The sequence below is a fragment of the Apus apus genome, chromosome 2 (genome assembly GCF_020740795.1).
Source record: "Apus apus isolate bApuApu2 chromosome 2, bApuApu2.pri.cur, whole genome shotgun sequence".
Taxonomy (NCBI): domain Eukaryota; kingdom Metazoa; phylum Chordata; class Aves; order Apodiformes; family Apodidae; genus Apus; species Apus apus.
The window spans coordinates 115,854,243-115,875,311 of record NC_067283.1 but is presented as its reverse complement, the minus strand read 5'-3'; the positions used below and the strand labels follow the sequence as shown (position 1 = coordinate 115,875,311).

At 39.2% G+C, this 21,069-nt stretch overlaps 1 non-coding gene across 1 annotated transcript; it reads left to right on the top strand.

Moving 5' to 3' along the window:
* The first annotated feature begins 2,632 nt into the window (after positions 1–2,632).
* On the top strand, positions 2,633–2,705 carry TRNAA-AGC (transfer RNA alanine (anticodon AGC)). Its single transcript has one exon. It is a non-coding gene; the product is annotated as a tRNA-Ala (tRNA).
* Positions 2,706–21,069: the final 18,364 nt, after the last annotated feature.

Here is a 21,069-nt window from a genome sequence, read left to right as displayed (position 1 = left end):
GGGTCTGCACACCCTGTGGTGACTACACTGAGGGTCACGAGTCTTACCATTCTGCTTGCCAGCAAGGTAACTCTTTGTGCTGATCTTGCTCTTCCCCCTGGGGACATCATCCAGGTAACAGAACTACACTATGAGGAACATTTACAGCTTGTGTTGCCAAGGTGGAAGGAGTAAGGAGTTTTAATGTACTTTATATTACTGTTGTGTGCATCTGTTTATGATCAGGGATTTTGGTACATCAGCAGGGATGGCTGAGTCAGTTGCTTCCAAATGGGAACTGCTATTTTTTACTGAATGCATAAACCTTTCCAAAACACCCCAGCCTTTCCCTTGTTTCTCCCTTACTCTCTCTGTGAAACAAGCAACAGATATTGAGAAGACAGGGCAGAAACACATGGGGCTGTATTTATGCAGAGGAATAATAATGATGGCAGAAGTCAGAGAACAGAGAGCCCCACTCCAAAACAGGGCTGCCTGGCTCTGTCATGCAGTTTAAAAGAGAAAAATTACCCAAGGGCTCGATTTTGCAGTGGTACCTTAGTCAATAATTACAAGAGATGACTCCAGCAGTTTTGCTAATAGACTCCAGCAGTTTCCAGCCTCAAAAGGAAAATAGAAGGCAGGGATGGATTTACCTGGGGAGAAGGGGACAGCTAAAATTTGAGCCTCTAGCTTCCCCTGCCAGTTAACAGGAGTGGCCATGCTTTTTGATTAGCCCCAAGTGCCCTTTCTCTTGCTGTCAGGTAAAAGAGAAGGGAGATGGAATTTTGTTAAAGAAGAGAGCTACTCTCAGCTGAAGAGTTTAAAATAATTGTTAAGGTTTTGTATTTTGGATGCATCAGTTTGGGAAAATGAATCAGTTACAAAGTAAAAATGGTATGGAAAGGTGACATCACAAAAAACAGCTATTTCATTAAACAAGGGAAAAGGCAGACGTGTTATTCAAGATTAATATTGTCAAAAACTAAATTAAGTCAGCAATGATCTGTGACTTCTAACTATAATTTCAGTGGAGTTACAGTTTTTAATCAACCCTAATAAGGGTTTTATTCAGAAAATGAACAGAAAAGGGAAATGTACTTTAATTGTTAACAAGGTGATTTATCTGATGATCCCAGTGATTATTTTTTGTTTGTTTGTTTTTTGTATTTTCTGAGTGCAACTATAAGAAAGTGTAAAATTTTGTGCTGTTTGTTTGGTAAAAATGAGAAAAATTAGAACAATAAGTGAGTTAAATGTACTGTCCTAACCAAAACTAAACACAGTGGTAAATGTTCTGGTTTGATAGACACTAACATTTAAAAAAAAATAAATAAAATATTTAGGCTATCTTAAAGAAGAAAAAGTACATTTTTCATAATGTCAGTAGTATTTGGGGTTTAGATACTTTTTGCTATTTTTTTTGTTGTCTGAAAGGGTTTGATTAAGATAGTGGGAATTTGCTATAGTTTCTAGTAACTGTCAATATACTGATGAATTTACTTTTTACCAGCTGTATTTTTATATCACTTACAGAACCATTATATAGAATGTTAAGAGAACTGAAACTCACTGTTTCCAGAGGGGTTGAATATCATCAATAACACTACAAAGCTAGTTTGAAAGGGATCTTTTCACCTAGGGAAGGAGGGTAGAAAGCCTTAAAAGCAGCTCAATCTGATAGATGGAGCCAAACAATGAAATCAACTAAGTTAATAGGAGATGTGAATTTAGCTCAGTGCATTCCAGATTCTCAATGTCAATTAGAGCCAGGTGTATCCCGGCTTAAAAGTGCAAGCTGTGCCCCTACAGCATGGAAAAGATAAGAAGCACCTTGAGAAACTCAGCAGAAAAGTGTGTGGGAGTACTGAGTGTGGAGCAGAAAGAAGAGAGGATAAAATTGTCACTACAGCTTTCCTCAGTCCCCAGTGCCCCTGCCCCAAGTCCCTGCTGTTGCATGACATAGCCAGTGACTGCTTCAAACAGTAATTTAATGGGTAGCAGGAGCTTCTAGGCCTGGGAAAAAAGGAGATGTTTTGGCCCAACAAATGAGAATAGTGCTTTTCTGCCAAAATACAATGTTGGAGTAAAGCTATGGTAGAGATGAAAGGAAAACATGTGTGTCTTACTAACAGCCAACTTTTCCAATAGATGCTTTAGCAACAGGCCAGAATATGTGAAAGATTTTAGAGAAAGATGAGTTTCTGAGATATTTCTGCACCGAAGTGGAGTTTAAAAAGTTAAGTGAGAACATAAATACAATCAGACAAGCACTGATGGGCTGTTATATAGATGGGAATTTATTAGTCTACCAACATCGACCCAGTAAATACTGTGTGTTTAAATAATTATAAACTATAAGTGCTTCCTGTAATTACTGTCAAATATCTGTCTAGGAGATAAAGTACAGCTGAATTTTGAGTAGAGGTATTATGGTATCCTTATAGAGATTAACAGGAATTTTATTCTGCAAGAAGTCAGACCGATTTCAATGACATTTGATTTGCAAAGCAGGTGAAAGGTATATTTTCCTCTACAGTAATAAAGCTCTTTTATATCATGATGCTGTAAAGCAGTAATGTAATGGACATATGGATAAAATTGCAGTCCACTTTGACTTAAATTAAATCAATATTTATTTACATTACATTAAGGGGAATTAGCTCAAATGGTAGAGCGCTCGCTTAGCATGCGAGAGGTAGCGGGATCGATGCCCGCATTCTCCAGTGTTTTACAGGCTGAGAGAGTGAGTGTTGTTCAGCCTGGAGAAAAGAAGGCTCTGAGGAGACCTGTCTCTTTTCCAGTGACACCTTTAGGAACTTTCTGTTTCCTAACTCTGGCTGTGCAAGACTATGAGACTCTGTATTGAGAAGCTGTATGTTACAGCTTAATCAGTAGTTACTCCCTTTGACACAAGGGAGGATGGTTTGGTGCCTAAGCAACAAAAAACTTTGGACAGGAGGACAGTCAGATTTGAAATTTTAAAAGTAACACGAGGAACTGGAAGCTGAATCTCCTACCAATGGAAAGAGTGGAATACTTTAACAATTGGGTCGCTGACCAGAGGTGACAGAGTGCTCACTCTTCTTTGGAAAAAAGTGTCTGACCACATGCTGATTTTGAAAACTATTAATTGTGTAGCTAACATTAGCAGAGATTACTGAAGTATGAATTGTGAAGTGTGGGAGCTCCCTATCAGAGGACCATTGAAAGCATTCCTTTCTCCTCAAAGGCTAATGCTAGTGTTACCCTCCCATCTGCTCTGTATTGACTGAACTGACTTTGAATATGTAGGGTACCCCAGTGCATAAGTGGATTCCCTGTGGAACGCCATGTGTAAAGGCCAACTGTAGCAATAATGAGCGTTAAGTCCCTTGAAGCCTAACTTATGGCCTGCTCAAGTTTACTGCAAAGGCTGTTGATGTTAATAGGATTTGAACAAAAGTTTTAGGTGTGCCTCTTCAAAATCACAAGAGTGTGGCAGATGGATTCACCAAAGTGAATTTATTACAGGATCAGGTTGTTGGTATACAGAAAGAACATGAGGTTGCTTCCTTCTCTTTAAATGTCTGGGCTGTGGTAGTGTTGAGGTATGTCTGTTACTTAACTCTAGTTTTGCCAAGCTTTCATAAACCATACTTAAGAAAAGATGAGTATGTTATCTAAGCTACAAAAAGCTGAACTTTATTATCTGACAGTTAAGCTTGCAAAAACTTGAGTATGGAAACATTAAACTCACTCATCCTTCAATGCAGTTAGTTCAATTTTCCTGTCAAACTGAAACAGTTGTTTTCCTTGGAGAGTCAAATATCCTTTTTTATCCCCAGTCTTCGACTTTCAGTTAAAAAAAAAAATACCAGATACAGTTCTCCTTCTGTGATTTTTTGGAACATGCATTAATGTCAATTAAACTGCAATTTTAACTCACATTTGTCTTTCAAAGGCACTGAAATAGGCAATATCAAAAATATTCTATGAAGTTTAGTTGTCTTGAAATTTTCAATTGCGCGTAGAACCTGTTTACTTAACTCGTCATATCTTGTCTGCATGTCATATTTAGTTGAGAATAAGCTAATGTAAGTTGCATCAATTGCTGTTTTTTCTAAGCCCTTTGCAAATATAATTATACAATGCTTCACAATATCACTAGAGACACTTTCAGAACAATTTTAATCACAATTTTAGCCTTATGCTCTGGTTTATAAACAGCTTCTCTAATCTCCCTAAATGCAATATATACACATAAATGTAAATGTCACATTTAGCAACAGATTGTGCACATTGGCTGAGCCAGGCACATATTTAACATTTATCTATTGGCTTAAATCCAAGACCTCATTTAAATTACTCATGTGCTTATGACTGGGTAAGTGTTTAGTGGATTGGGGCCTAGAAAAAGAAGGCTTTTTTTGCTAGTCCTGAACTTACAATGCTTGCCTATTTTTTATATCTCTGGAAGTTGTGTCTTGAAATGCAATTTTTGTTGTAATTCCTTTTTTTTTTTCAATGGAGCAGGACAAAGAGAGAGGTAAAAAGAACAACATGGTATATAGAATTAAAATGAAGCTAAATCAGTTGTGGAAAAGACAGTTGCACTGATTAAGTGGCATTTTCGTCAATTTTAAATTTAAAAAAAAAAAAGAAAAGGAGGAAAGGCAACGGTCCTGGTCAGGTTCTCCCAGCTCCCTTGTGTAGGACTCATTTAATGCAACACATAGAATTGAAGAGTAACATGTTTTGAAATTTCCAGTTTATTCCATCCTTTTATATACAGCCATTAAAAAGCTTTGAGTTGCAACAGGATTTCTGAATAATTGTTTGCTCAGCATGTGTTAAGTGTATTTTTATCTGAAACAAGTAAAAAAACCCCAGGAACAATTAGTAGAGTTGCCTACCTCATCTTTCTCTCCTTTTACAGCTTTATTTGTACATACAGTGATATTTGCACAATTTTTCTCCTAATTTATCAAACAATAACATCTTATTTTAAATTCTCAAAGGGGTGCGACAAAATGTGAAAGCTGGAGATAACCATGTAACTTGTTATATGAAAGCCCATGTCATACATTGCTCTTTTTGTTATCTTTTTTCCTGTATCTGCTTTGACTCTTTCTTTTCAGATGTCTAAGTTTTGAGACAGAGACATCTACAGCCAGTGTCTTTTTAGAGAGCTACCAAGGCTGAAATGGTTACCAAAGATCTTTGCTCACAAACAGGAATAAATCCAAATACCATGTCCATGTGTGAGAACAAGATGAAAAACTAGGTTAAAGGAACGATGTGACTCTTCTGCTGGCAGATTACATGAGTTCAACGAAACAGAGATGAATGAAAGCCATTAATGGGCATCCTGCACTAATCATTCTCTGCTAAAGAGGGACAGAGTTTGCAGATGGACTTTGCTTCAGAGTGTCCTTGGCTTGAAGGGCTGATATTCAGCTGAGATCCCTTCTGCAGGGGTCCTTGCTCCCTCGGGGTGAAAGTGTTTCTGTAACAGGGCCTGCCATTTTATGTCATTTCACCTCTTTGCTGGAAGTGAGTTATGTATATGCAGATGAAATCTGTAATACCCTCATTTCTGTAGCCACGCTGATGGTTTCCATAGCAACTTGCCTGGAGTTTGGAAGGAGACACACAGCCTGCAGGAGAAAAAGCAGAAAGGTGGTGGGGCACATTAGCATAACATGGTTGCAATGCTAGTGGGAGTCTTAACACATTTTTAATATATATATATATATATATATATATACACATTTATTTTTTAAATAATTTTATTGTCATTTTCACCTGTTGCATGGAACACAGTGCATGAAATACTCCTTACCCTTCTCAGGCTTTTAATTCATAGAATCATAGAAAGGTTTTGGTGGGAGAGACCTTAAAGATTATCTAGTTCCAACACCCCTGCCATGGGCAGAGACAACTCCCACTAGACTGGGTTGCTTAAAGCCCCATCCAGCCTGGCCTTGAACACTTTACAGGGATGGGGCATCCACAACCTCCCTGAGCAGCCTGTGCCAGTGTCTCATCACACTCAAAGTAAAGAATTTCTTCCTAATATCTAACCTAAATCTACCCTCTTCCAGTTTAAAGCCATTACTCTTTGTCCTCCCACTACACACTTGGAAGTGGGAGGAAGAAAAGCATCAATGTCCTTGAAAACCCCCACATGACATTCACATTTGTTTTTTTCTGGGCACCGAGGCTCCAAGGAGTCTCTCAACCTCTGTTAGCTCTAGCAAGACCTGAAACTTGCAGCACTTCTGTTGCACTGTTCCTGTGCCCAAGCAGAAAATCCTCCATTGCTGCATGAGGGATCCTGCTTTCTCTGAGCCTCGGCACAGCACCACTGGCAGCCCCAGGCTGCTCAAAGGGCCCCACTCCTGTTTTATTCAGCTCTCTCTCACCTTCTGTGTTGCTGGGCTCTGTTGCTCAGAGCTGCTCACTATTGCTTTGGCAGCGCAATCCCTGCCCAGTAGTGTTATTTCTGATACACTGGTAAGGAAAGAGGTTCCTGGTAGGTTAGAGGCATTCATTACAACACTGCACTGTGGACTGCTTCATTTATCATCTTGGTAACTTCTGTAATTGATAGGCTGAGACTATCTGAGATTGCACTTTGTACAATTTTGATTCCCATTAGTACTGAACATGAGAGAGATGAAGCAGCGCACAAAATTTTCCTGTGCTTTACACTGTTGTTTCTCCATCATTATATATTTTTATTAGAACTAAATCCAACAACAGAAATACGTATCATCTTTTGGATTAATGGATCCTTAAGGAAATGGATCTTTTTCTTTTAATGCAGGATTTCTTGATCTTGGATTACAAAGCATCACCAAAAATAAATATGTCTATTTTATAGGCAGAAGTAATCCCCTAGCTTATAGTGGTGACAATAAACAGGATTTTGAAGGATGATCAGGTCTGTGGAAGGAAAAAACCCATCAGAATAAAACTGAAGCGTGAGACAACTGAAAACATGAAACAGAAGATATCTCTCAAGGAGAGTGATAGATTACTGTACACGGAATTCAGTTGCTAAAAAGTTATAGATCAACGTTATAGATACACAAACTTGACTTTTTAATGACTAACAAAACTCCCACAGAAGTCAATGGCATTTCTATTTCAAACAAGGGCATTAGTTTTCAAATCTTTTTTGTGTGTTTGGATAATCTCTCCTCTTTCATTGAGACAGTATGTTATTATGTGGATTGGACTGCTATCCTAATCTATAGGCCTGCATGTGGGATGATACACCTGGATGAAACTAAAGATATATAAAGCCCATATCCTACAAAACATTAGGAACTATTAAATTGTCAGTGGTATTTACTCCAAAGAGGGCATAATTGGTTTTTGCCTAAAGAAAAAATGTTTCCAACACCCAGCTGCTTGGATAAACTGCTGTCTCTTGGAACCTTCAATGGGAAAATTATTCCTCTTGAAGTTGAAAATCCTGACACAAATGTTGAGTAATCTACTAGTAGCAGGCATAATGTGACCTGAGATGCCTTTCTGACAGTGCAGAGACTATTTTTCCCTCTTAGGGTTTTTGAACACTGGAGGACTCCTAGTATTTTTACTTCAGGAAAGTACAGTAAAAAACCTTTCCATCTTCAGCTCAGCTAAAGCAGATTGCCAGAATCTGGTCAGATCACTGTATTTTTGATCAGGCAGATTTCCCTTCTGAGGAGCTGGTTGACAGAGGATGGCAGAAGCAAGCTCAGGATTTGGACATACCTAAATCAAAGCAAGTTACTAGTCTTTCTATTTATTTATTACGACTTTTCCAGCCATGAAAAAAATAGTTCTGCTTTGAAATATACTTCACAGTAGTTACAATTTCATAAATGCACTGCATTAGATTTTTGGCAAGTGTATCTCCATTCTCACCTCATTAATTTTTGAGTACCTATCTCTCATAATGGAGGTAATAAAAATCACCTGTTCAATCACATCCTTGGAAGCATTCTTTGTTTGTGTTGTTTCTACAATTTAGTATATTTTAAGAGTGCCAAATCTGTGTAGGAGGGAAAAAAATCAGTGTTTGACTTGCATTTCCCTGGGAAACAGAAATGTGTGTAAGATTAACTTCCAGAAGGCAATGTTTTTTCTCTTTAGAGCTCAACTGCTCTTTGCAGAAAGATATTAAGCTGTTCTTGACAGTACCACAGTAGTGTGTCCTGAGAGAGCTTTTGAGCTGATGTGGTTTTGGAGACAAAAGCAGTAATGTACACAATACCAACCCTTGCCCCATTTTTGTGATATATAATAAATACTGTAGCTAGCTTATTTTGGACACAGCTGTCTTAGTAAGTTGTTATATAAATCTACTGCTGTTGTGAAAAAAGTTAACAGTACAATTGTAACATAAAGCCATGTTCTTGCAGAGAATTACAAAATATTTGTGTGATACCCAGCATAAGCTGAGAAGTGATAGTGCTGCAGGGAGTTTATTGAGATAATACTTTTCCAAAGCACGTTTTCCTTGATTGCACCATGGTTCTGAAAAGCCCTGGTTTCTGTTACCCATTCATGAGACACCTGCAAAGTAGAGTAAATCCTTACTGTGCTCACTCTTGCACATCTTTTCCCACAGAGAAATTAATCTGCCCCTGCATATTTCTTTGTTGTACTTGTTAGTGCTTCAGCTTTGTTGCTCAGACCCACTGCCACCTTATGCTTATGTTGGTAACGATGTATTGGCAAACAATCAAATCCATATGCTGTGACATGCCATGTAGCTCTTTTATCTCTGTTACCTTGTAGGCAAATAGTAAGAAAAATTAAACCTGCTTTTAAAAAGTCGTCGGCTGGGACAGTTGGAAATGCTTTGCCAAAATAACTTCCTGATAGGTTCAGGTTTGTCAAGAATGGGTTAGACATGGCAGCTACAGTGAGAGCAAAGGAGATTTTGGATCCACATTAAGCTCTGTTCAGACTGGGAAGATCCATTTGTACCCCAGGAAATCATTAGTTTTGTGGTAGGTAAACATGGTCTGTGGTGGAGAGGACACTCAGGCAGGATTTTTGTAAGCACATCCTTACTGCAGCCTGTCTCTGCTTTAAATTGCTGCAGAATTTGGATTGGGCAGCCTTTGGACAGGCAATTAAATGAGACTGGAGGGAGGATCCCAACTGCACATCAGTTTCTTTGCACTTGTACTTTTTAAACAAAGGATCGTTTATTCACTGAAAGTTACAAAGCAAACATGAAAGGCTAAAACCATGTACCCCTATTTGGGGTTTTCTCCTTTCACTTTTTGCTTATGCTCATTGATCTTCCTAAGCGGATTCTGGCTCGTTGCTCCCCGTTCCTCTGAAGACTTGATTTTTTTCTCCTGATCCTAAGCTTAGTGCTGGCAAGAGCAATCATCCTTTCCCTGGCTGTGGAAAAGTAGCTGCTTCCAGATAAACATTGCCAAGGTTTGCACTTGTGATTTCAAAGTTCTGCCATTTTTCTTCCAAACTATATTTAATTTTAATGGATGGAATATATTGAGCAGGTCTTATTTAATTTTTATAGGACTGAGGCAGTCTAGGAAGTTTTCATAAGCTTACTTTGTTTAAGTTTTGTGATTTCTTGGCTATTCTTGTCTCAACTGAAAGCTTTTATGGGTTGTGTAGATCTTTACTGATGACCCAAGTGTTTTTCTGAATCATGGAGCCCTTTTGTTTTAAATCACTCCATATACCTCCTGCTGACTATAAAAAGTGCATATAAACAGTTCCTGGAAATTGATTCCCTTGTGAAGCAAAGAGCAAAGCTCTAGAAAAATCCTTACTTTGGAAAACCTACTAACTTGTTACAAAACAAATGAACTAATCATCTTAGAAGAAACTATATTTAAAATAAGAGGGAAGAAAATGAAAATCTTACCCCCTATTAAAATGTCTGTAATTATACTACTTCCTCTTTGTAATTACACAGTGCATACACTTCTCAGGCATCTGCAATTGCTTCTAATTTTTTTAAGTGGAATTCTAAATATAGAAAAGATTAATTGCTATTTGTAATTTTCTACTTAGTATATTATAGCTACAGTTTTGCATAAGTAACGTAATATAAACACAAAACCTGAAAACTGGGCTTTTGTTTATAAATAATGGTTACTGCAGTATATTAATAAAACATTTTCCATTTAAGTTTTGTGTTAGAAAGTGAATAGAAATGGAGTAGAAACTTGAGAAATTTTCATTAGTTTAGTAAATTATTTAAGTTGGTTGATTCTTTATACAGTTTAGGGATATAACATTTAGGACCACAATTTTTTGTTCAGAGGACTCTCTTTTCTCCTCAATTTTGTAAAAACAAACAAATAAATAAACAAATAAATCAATATGGTTAAGTTCAAAATTTCCTTGTCTATTGTTATAAATTTCTTCATTTATGTAAGCATTTAATAGTCATATTTTTACAATCAAGGAAGGTGAGTGGTGGTAGCACATATTTATGCTTGTAAATGTTATAAAAACATGTCTCATTTTATTAGACAGATTTCTTTTACCAACACTTCATCATTCATGAAGTTGTTGAAGAGAACTTAGTATGCATTTTCAGCCACATGTATAGTATATGTCCACTGTATGTTAAGAAGGCTCATAACCCACCCTTGTCCAATACTTGCACTGGGTCCCTTAAACTCTGTGCAGCTTCCTCAACATGGGAGCATCTGAGAACCATTCTTCTCCCTATTCCTGTTAATTTCAGTGGACTTTGGGTCAGATTCTATTTTGTTTGTTGCAAGATGTTCCAAGTCAAACATATATTAACAGTGAAGGAAGCAGTTCTTCATTTGAGACACATTTTCTATTTCCCTCCTTGAAGAATTAGCTTTTCTGCTGCCTTGTGTTGCCTTTCTTCATGCCCCTGACATGTGCGTCTTAGCAGGTAAATGACAATTCCTAAAAGCTTTTGCAGCACATCATGAATGACAAATTCCCCTTGCAGAATTAGTGGGAGGCATGATTGTGCAGGTAGTGTTGAAGTCCTCTAAAAGTAGAAAAGGAAAGAACAGAACAGCTGACACACAATAAAGAACATGTTGCTTTCCTTGATCCCATTTAAGTGGTGGCATAAACTTGATTGAGACAGTTTAGAAGATAAGAGGATGTTGGAGGGAATGCACAGTGAAGTCTGAACGTCTGACATGGATATGATAAAGCCTCCGACAAGGTAGAAGAAGTTAGTTCTTCAGAGCATCCGAGAGACTGTAAAGAGAGACTGCTGAGGTATGGCTGATGGACCAGAGATAATGACACAAGAAAAATAAGATCCTGACCTAACATCTTCAGTGAACAACATCTGCACATGAGAAACAGCACGTGGACCCTCCACAGCAGCATGTGAGGTCTACCTTAACTGTAGTGTTATTTGTAGAAGATGTACAGGTAATTTAAGGTAGCCTGTAGGAGCTGAAAATAAGGTCACATATTGGGTGTCTAGTGGCATCGTATCTCACTCTATGTGTATTTCAGGTTTTATGGTAAGCTAGAATAGCTTTTCCTCCTTGCTGTAGACACTTCCTTACCGCCCTTCTTTGAATCAGTTGGAGAATGGATGTAAAGCATTGCCTCTTCTAGCATCTCTAACCGGTGACTGGGACAGGGCTGGCTTGCAATAAGTAGAGTCATCTGCTCACCTCCTTGGCTCACTAGGAGTTTCTTCTGTTCTTTCTCTGTAACTTTCTTCTGAGTTTTCAGACCACCATTTGGAAAGAAAACAGGATTCTTTCAAAATTTAGGAGATGATCAAACTTTGCTATTCTTGTATTTTCTTTGATTTTTCCTACCCTTACGATGCTTTAGAAATTCTTCCTTTGTCCACTCATTAGCTTGCCTTAAAGAGACTAGATTTAATTTTATTCATCATTACCAAACTCACTTTAAGTCACTGTTTTGCAGAATGGCTGGGTCAGCAGAAGCCTATTTGGGCAACTCTGTGCTCTCACTGCACAAATAATAAAAATAAATATTAAATGTTTCTATTTCTGCCTTGCTGGGTTTATTTCTGACAGGTAATGTTGTGTGTTACCTACCTCCACACACAGTATAAGAACATCCCTGGAAATAATGTTATGGCTCCATATCAAGCAATATAAGACCTGCTGGAAACAGACTACTTAGCAAAACAGACTGGTGCCTTGATCCAGAATGGTAATTCTGCAATAATGAATTTGTTCCGTAAATCCAGCATTTTGCAATGGATTTTTTTTTTCTTTAATACTTTTAGCTGCAGTAATGGGACTCAGTGGTAGCAGTTCTTCAAAACATGAAAAATTTAACTGTACAGTGTAACCACTGAGTACCACTTATTTTCTTATTTAGACACAGAGGGATGGAAACTGGACATCTCAGATGTAACCAGCCTTGAGTGAGAGTATAGAAATCAATACAGCAAAAATTCAAAAGATGATCCCTAGCAATAGTAGGACCTACTAGAGTGATTTCTGCAGTGATCCTTCTGTGTTGTATTCCAGCTTGGCCTGGTTTATTTAACTGTGTTCCAAGTTATATATACCAGGATTAATTTATCTAGACAACATTTCTTCATGCCTTTCTTAGTGGAGTTTAAGTTAAGAGTCGGGAGAATGTGTCATCATACTAAAAAACTTGTCAATATGGTTGAAGTTTCTTCTGAGCTTTTTGATAACTGCAGTTTTTGGGAAGACTTTTAACATTTTGATATTCTCTTTACCACACATTGCCAGTGTGAATGAACAATTGCATCAGATGAGTATGAAAGTCTTAGAAGAAGAGAAAGTTTGCCATACCGTTTAGAATCTTTTCCTTTTATTCCTGTAGTACTTTTAGAAGACAGGTTTTGGGTTGTTTGTTTTTTTTCAATCTGTTCAAAATATCCCCAAAAGATGATAGCTAGCTGTCTTCTCCCACTATATGAAATTTCCATTTAGTTTTTCAAAGTTTCTATCACATGGTGCAGCACCAGAAACATAAAAATGATCTGTCACAATAGCTCTTGCTGGTGCCAGGGTAGCTTTAGCTCATCACAGAGAACAAATGTCAAACTGTAAGACTCATTAAATATGAAGACAATAGCTTCTGTAGGTACCTAAATATAAAGCACATGGAATTTTTATATAGAATATTGCTGCCACATCACTATGCCAACCAGAAATTTGCCTTTCTATCTCTTTAGCTCAGGATCCATTTTATAATACAGACTAGGTGACTGAGGCATCAAAGTTCATACACAATTTTTCACATTCAGTTTAAAAGTGAATTTAATACAGAAGCGAAATGTAGACCTTGGAAAATCCATGGTTTTTCAGAGGCATGGAAGAGAGCAGACTCAAGCTTCCCTCACAGTTTCAGGAAACCAGTGTCCCAAGGAAAGCATGACAGTATCTCTTTTAGATTGCATATTTTCTTGTGCAGATTTTCACTTTCTGTAGCTGGGTAAATTGTCTACCACAATGCCCCAGACTCGTTATCATCTCAGTGCTACCATAGTGTCAGCTGTAGATAACAATAATCATCCAACAATTCCACTATGCCAGCATTTTTCTACTAATTTGATTTACCCTCAGTAAGACAGGATCCAATGCAGAAGTAATGCCCCTCATAGCTAAAGCTGAGGAGTATTTACTAATCAGGTACCAGGCAGGGTAGCTCAGATTTTTCCCCTTAGAAAAGAGATATGCTACCACATATGCTTGTTGCGGATTTCCATCCAGTAAGGAACATAAATATACATTACAGTATTTAAGGGGACTGTAGGAACATCTGACTCTGGAATACTATATACAGATTACCTAGTTGACTATTCACATATTAAAATTATACTGACTTATCTAAGCCCATTGTACTACTTGCAGCTCCTCAAAATTCTGCCAGATATGTAAATAATCACACTTCTTCCTCCTTATCAGAAGCATATTTATTTTTTAATTAATATACACATAAAAATAATTTGGACACACTTCCTTTAAAGAAAATCTCTGTCTTACTTTAAGAACTCAAGAGTTTTGGTTGAAAATCTCTTGTCTTACTGATCTGTTTATTGTCTGAACTGAGAACTTACATATGGGAGCAAAAACTAAAACTGCTTCCACAATTTTAGCTGACTTTGTTCAACCATTCAAACAATACCTGTTGAGAACTACTAATCTCAAAAAAAAATTGAATGCATGTGGATTAATGTAATTTTTTATACAGTTTACAATGAAAAAAAAACCCCAATATTTTCTTTTTTCCTCTAGCTAATTTTTATTGGTTTTGACATACAGAATCATAGAATCATAGAATCATTAAGATTAGAAGGGACCTTAAAGATCATCAACTTCCAACCCCCCTTCCATGAACAGGGAACCCTACCACTAGACCAGGTTGCACAAAACTTCATCCAGCCTGGCCTTAAAAACCTCCAGGAATGGGACATCAACAGCCTCCCTGGGCAACCTATTCCAGTTCCTCACCACCCTTATACTGAAGAATTTCTTCCTAATATCTAACCTAAATCTGCCTCTCTCAGTTTAAAACCTTTACCCCTTGTCCTATCAGTGCCCTCTCTGGTGAAAAGCCCCTCCCCAGCTTTCCTGTAGCCCCTTCAGGTACTGGAAGGTGCTATAAGGTCCCCCTGGAGCCTTCTCTTCTCCAGGCTGAACAGCCCCAACTCTCTCAGCCTGTCTTCATAGCGGAGGTGCTCCAGGCCTTCAATCATCTTGGTGCCCCTTCTCTGGACCCTTTCCAACAGGTCTATATCTTTCTTGTGCTGAGGGCACCAGAACTGTACACAGTCTTCCAGATGGGGTCTCACCAGAGCAGAGTAGAGGGGCAGAATTACCTCCCTGGCCCTGCTGGCCACACTTCTTTTGATGCAGCTCAGGATGGGTTGGCTCTCTGGGCTCCAGCGCACACTGGCGGCTCATGTCGAGCTTCTCATCTAATACCACCCCCAAGTCCTTCTCGTTAGGACTGTTCTCCAGCCATTCTTCCCCCAGCCTGTATTTGTGTCTGGGGTTGCACCCAGGTCTTGCTGAACATCATGAGGTTGGCACTGGCCCAACTCTCCAGACTGTCAAGGTCCCTCTGGATGGTGTCCCCTCTAGGGGACACCCTCTAGGCTGTCAGCCACACCACACAGCTTGGTATCATGACCAAACTTGCTGAGGATACACTAAATCTCGCTGCCCATATCTCCAACAAAGATGTTACACAACACTGGTCATAGTACTGACCCCTGAGGGACACCACTCATCACCTGCCTCCATTTGGACATTGAGCCATTGACCACAACTCTCTGGGTGCAGCCATCCAGCCAGTTTCTTATCCACCAAGTGGTCCATCTGTCAAATCCATGCCTTGTCAGTTTGGAGACCAGGATGTCATGTGGGACAGTGTTAGACCCCTTGCACAAATCCAGGTAGATGACATCAGTTGCTCTGCCACCATCCACCATCTCTGTATAGCCTTGTTATAGAAGGCCACCAGATTGATTAGGCATGACTTGCCCTTAGTGAAACCATGGTGGCTGTCACCAATCACCTCTTTATTTTCCATGTGCCTTGGCTGACTTTCCAGGAGGATCTGCTCCATGACCTTGCCAGGCACAGAGGTGAGACTGACCGGCCTGTAGTTCCCTGGGTTTTCCTTTTTCCCCTTTTTAAAAACAGGGGCTATGTTCCCTTTTTTCCAATCAGTGGGAACCTCACCAGACTGCCATGACCTCTCAAATATGATGGACAGAGGCTTAGCAATTTCATCTGCCAGCTCCCTCAGGACCCATGGGTGAATCCCATCAGGTCCCATAGATTTATGCACCTTCAGGTTCTTTAGATGGTCATGAACCTGCTCTACACCTATGGTGGCGGGTAGTTAATTTTCCCAGTCCCTGCTTTCACCTTCTGTGGCCTATGTGTTGAGGTTGGAGCACTTGCCAGAGAAGACCGAAGCAAAGAAGTCATTGAGGACTTCAGCCTTCTCAATATCCTGTGATGCTACCTCGCCCATTTCCTTCAGGAGAGGGCCTACACTCTTCCTGGATGTCCTTTTCTCCCCACCATACCTAAAGAAGCTTTTCTTACTGTTCTTAACATCCCTGGCAAGATTTAATTCTAGCAGGGATTTGGATCTCCTAACCTGATCCCTAGCTGCTCGGACAACCTCTCTGTAATCCTCCCAGGACACCTGTCCTAGCTTCCACCCCCAGTATGCTTCCTTCTTAAGTCTGAGCTTTTCTAGGAGCTGCTTATATATATATATCTTATAACACAGATTTTAAATTAGCTCTGGGACCATTTTTTTAATCTTTAACTCTGGTTAGGAAAACAGAGATGGCTTGTCAGTGAAGAACCAGTGCTGTCTAGGGGCTGAAAGCTGAAAGGAGGGGAAGCCTCAAAAACACTGAATACAGTCTGGTGTTAATAGGAACCAGGCACAGAAAAAAGAAATTATGGGAAAAAGAAATCCAGCTACTGGAAATGTTGGGGAATACAGTCCAGAGACACTTAAATCCTTGTCAGGGACACCTCAGCTTCGGCAGTAGTGAGGATGAGAGGTGGCTTCTGCCTGGTGGACTTGCCTTTGCTTTCTACCAGTGGCACCTGCCCAGTGCTTCCCAAACCAGTCCCTCCATGAGCCTGACTGACTGGAGGGGGAATGTACAGGAGATGGATCCTCAGCTGCATCCAGATGTCATGCCTCTTGGTATTTAAGAGTACTGTATATTTGATATAAAGAAACAGAAAAACAGCAAACAGCTTTGAGATCACTTTTGAAAATTCTAACCCCAAATCTATAGTTTGTGTGTGTGTGTGTATATTTTTATATTGTCACCGCTTGACTCAGGTTTTACAAAAATGCTCTCGATCCCCTCCCACCCAAGGAGGGAAGGAGAGAGAGAAAAAGAGAGAGACTTTACTGGATTGAAAACTAAACTACACAGCTTTAATTAAACACTAATAATATAAGAATATATATATATACAATTATATACAAATGCATTCAGGAATGTGCAAAGCCTCTGTTGCCCCCCCTCACCCCCAGCAACTCCCAAGGCACTCTCTTTAGCTGCAAACAGTCCTGAAAAGTTCCAGACTGCTGCCAAAGAGAGAGCAGAGTGATGAAGGTCAGGAGATGCACAGCCTGGGGGTCAACAGTGCTGGATGGACAGAGTTCTCCCTGGATGCTGGCCATGAACGGAAGAGAAGGGAAGAAGAAAGGAAGTTGTCTTTTGTGATCTCTGACCTTCCTCTGAGCTTACGTAGATATATGGAATGGAATATCTCTGGCCAGTTTTGCTGTCTGTCTAATTCAGCCTCCTACAGGGGGGTCATAGATCTCCTTGTACTGTCTGAGCTGGCAGAGCAAAGATGTGACCTTGAAGACCCAGCAGTTAGAAACGCATTCCACTGTTATCAGTCTTAGTTGGAACGCTCTGGTGCTAGTTAAAAGAAAGTTTACTGAAGGAAAAAAAAATCAGTAAAAGGAAAATTGGCTTCATCCTGACTAAAACCAGGACATATATATATATGTATGTATGTATGTATGTATTATTTCCTTCTTCAAATTATTTTAAAATCCAAATTCTGTTTATCATATTTTTGAGTAAAATTTGAAGAAAACACATCTTGCATAGAAAATACATACTCCATGTCTGGCATGACAGCAGCAACACCAGTCTCTACTCAGAACATTTGCTGAATAAGTTGTCTTTGAACTCCCTCTGGTGGTGTTACGGTTTTGTAGGCAGAAAAAAAGGTTTTAGAAGCACTTGTGGAGCCTCAAATTACAGTTTTAGCAATGAGTTGATAGGTTGTGATGTTTCCTCACACTTCCTAAAAAGGGCTATGAAGGAAGATGGGGAAAATGGGAAATATACCAAAATAATGCAGAGGTTAATTTCTTTCATTTTGTAACGTAGAAGAATAAAGTGGTGGTTTTCTCTCACTTGAAACACAAATGCATTGAGTTACCTTGGGTTGCAATCATGCTTCGCATTGGTGAAGCAGGACAATTATAAAACTTTCTCTCTTGCCCACAACAGAAATTTGAAACTGAAAGAGGCTGAACAAGTCTAAGGGGCTGAAGACACTAGAAGAGCCTGGTCTGTGAGATCCTTATTTGTACCAGTGAGCAATTAACCCTCAGACAGGGTGAATTAAGGAATAATTTCCTCGGCAGGAATGGCTGCTCATGTAAGCAGCTGCTTATGAGAATGAGCAAAAAAGAACCACAATCTGCTGCTTAATAAAACAGAAAATTTGTCTACATTGCACATGTGAGCAAACAGGGAGGGTTGCCAAATGCAGCTGTGTATGTTAGAAAACAACATCAATATTAGACCAAATATTGGTCTGTAAAATTCAACTCTGTGAACTTCTGCTTCATGTGCTATCTGCACTGGGTGAATATCAGATACTTTTTGTTCTTTGATTAATTAGCAATTAATTAAATTATATTTTCATTCTAAGAGACTGTATGTTGTTCTTCTGAATTATTTATACAGTTGAAATTGCTGGGGCCCCATAGGAATTTTCTCAGGAAAAGGCATTTTTCTGTGTTTCCAGGCTTGGGAAAGTCCAGAATTTCTGAACTTACTGGGAGCTGCATCTGCTCAAATATAAACAGGTCAAATAAGTGTGTTCTTTATTTAAGAGGAAGTCTCTATGGTAAAAAATCTTTCTAAAGTTATTGGACCTAAAAATAAGGTATTGATTTCCTTAAGGAACGGGAATACCTAATTTAACTAAGCACAAGGAAATTGTGGAATATTTTGCTCTCAAATGTTTTATTAGAAAAAAAATTATAATTTTGTTGATTAAATGTAGCAGAAACTGGAAACATTCTTACAAGAGAAAGAAAATAAATAAATTTTTAGAGGCTTCTAAGAATTAGGAAAATATTTTAAATGGGTTTAGTTTAGCTTGCAGAGTAAATCTGAACAAAACATTATTTCATGAAATAAAATGCTCCTTTCTGAGGATGGGCTTTTCCTTGCCAGATATGCCCAACAAGAAGCACCTGCAGGAACCACCCAGATATACTAGAGGGATCAGAAAGCTGCTCAAATCACAGTCACATGCATGGAGAGTGTTTTTAAGACTTGAGCTTGTTATACCAGTGACAGGCAGCCTGAACAGCAAGTCAGGAAAGAATTATACAACCTTTCATGACCTGTTGAGCACTATACAGTTATATATTATAAAGAAAATGCTCTAAGATTTTGTACTCAGACTGTTAGCTACTACTCAGAAGTAGGAATGAGGGAGCAGATACTGGATATCCTAGTACCTGGATTGTGAAGTTTCATGATGCTATAGGAATGTGTGCATGTCAACCATTCAAGCCACAGAAGTGCTTCTGAAGTAAATCTGCTCATTCCCCCTTAACATTCTTTGGTCCATTCTGCAGAGCAGCTTACAAACATGCCAGCTGAAGTCCATTTGGATTAAATTAAAGCAGTACATGCAATCTAGGAGCACAGCTAATCTGTTGCAACTACTAATGAATCTGTGCAGTCAGATTAAGCTAGTTCAGGGTAGAAACTCCTGAAAAACACACAGCATTGACTCTAGGCTCTTAATATCAGCACAGATCAGGAACTTATGGATGCCAAATGTTTTCACATGCTGATCACACATATGCCATCACTTACTTACGTTGCACATATATTCTTTTCTTCACCATTTTTTTTTTTCAGTGTGTGCTGCTGTATTAATTTTATTATTACTTTTACTTTTCATGGTTTAAAATAGGTTATATTTTCATGCTGGTCAGCTTTAGATGTTTTACATGATTATGGCCTATACTGGTTAGCTTTTTTTCTCAATTTCCACATATGGGCTGCCTGTTCAATAACACCTTGAGTATCTCCCTTTTACAGGCCCCTGTCCATTAATGGAGTGCCTGGGGTCCGTGCTTGAGGCTGTCAGTGGAGCAGCCTTTTTTGCCATCCTTTGTGCTTCTGCTGCATCAGAGCCCCTTCTGGGTCCCAAAACTTTACCTGTCCCTGCTCTCTGCAGAGCAAGGCACCCGGTATTATACAGGTGTATCCTTTTGGTACTCTAACTAGCCACAGTCCTGAAAATACAGCTCTGTCTACGTCTATCTTGCTCCTCCCCAAAAAAATCACACACAAATTTGCTGCATACCTTTGGGCCAACAGTTCAAAATACTGGGTTTAACCCCAGTCAGGGTGGTACAAAAAGAGGGTGGGAATGAGGCACAAGTAACCTCTGCGGGACTGGCTCTACTTTCCTTGGATACCTGCAGCTGTCTCCCACGTGCACAGGCAAAGTGGGCTGGAGCAGAATGATTTGCTCTGCAGCACCCAGAGGCCACCTAAAACCACGGGCCACAGATGAGGCTGCCTGTAGGCTCTGCAGTGCAGGACAAGGCTTGGGCAGCTGCGTGCATGGCTGTGAGCCTCAGCATAGGGGTCAGTTACTTGTCAACAGGATCTCCATCCAGAGAAGGTTTAGTGTTTCATTCCTCACCTGCCTGGCCTACCAGGGACCCTATAAAGTAGTTGCTGTTAGGTAAAATAATATGCTGTAGCAGGCTGGTGTTGTCTGTGTTACTTGCTGCATTGCTTTCTTTACAGAAGGATCAGCTAATATTTTCTTATTGGGAAGCTCATACACTGAGCGTGCCACTTCCCATCTGGATCTGCAGGTCACCCTGGATTTGCGTCCATCGGGAAATGCAGGTACACTTGAGAGTAAAAGTTACTAACCAAATGTGGTTACTTTAGCTTCTTAAAAGGATGAATTATGCATCCAAAGGAAATTCCATCAGGCAGGATAATGATGGTCTGATGGCAACTTCTCTCACTACCACTTCGACACCATGAAAAAAGTTCCACCTTTTTAAAAAAAAAAAAGTTCAATTCTATTATATTTAATTATATAATCTGTTTTTCTATTTTCTCTGCTTTGCTCCTGGAAGTCTATATCTTGCTTCTGCAATATGAAGTGTGGGTTACACTTGTGCTGTGGGGATAATGGATTTTTTTGTATTTTACTGATTTAAATATATATAAAACACTTCATCACAGCCACTGTACTGTCTCAAGATGTGACACTGTTAAATTTAATTATAGCTGGTTAAGTATGGGCA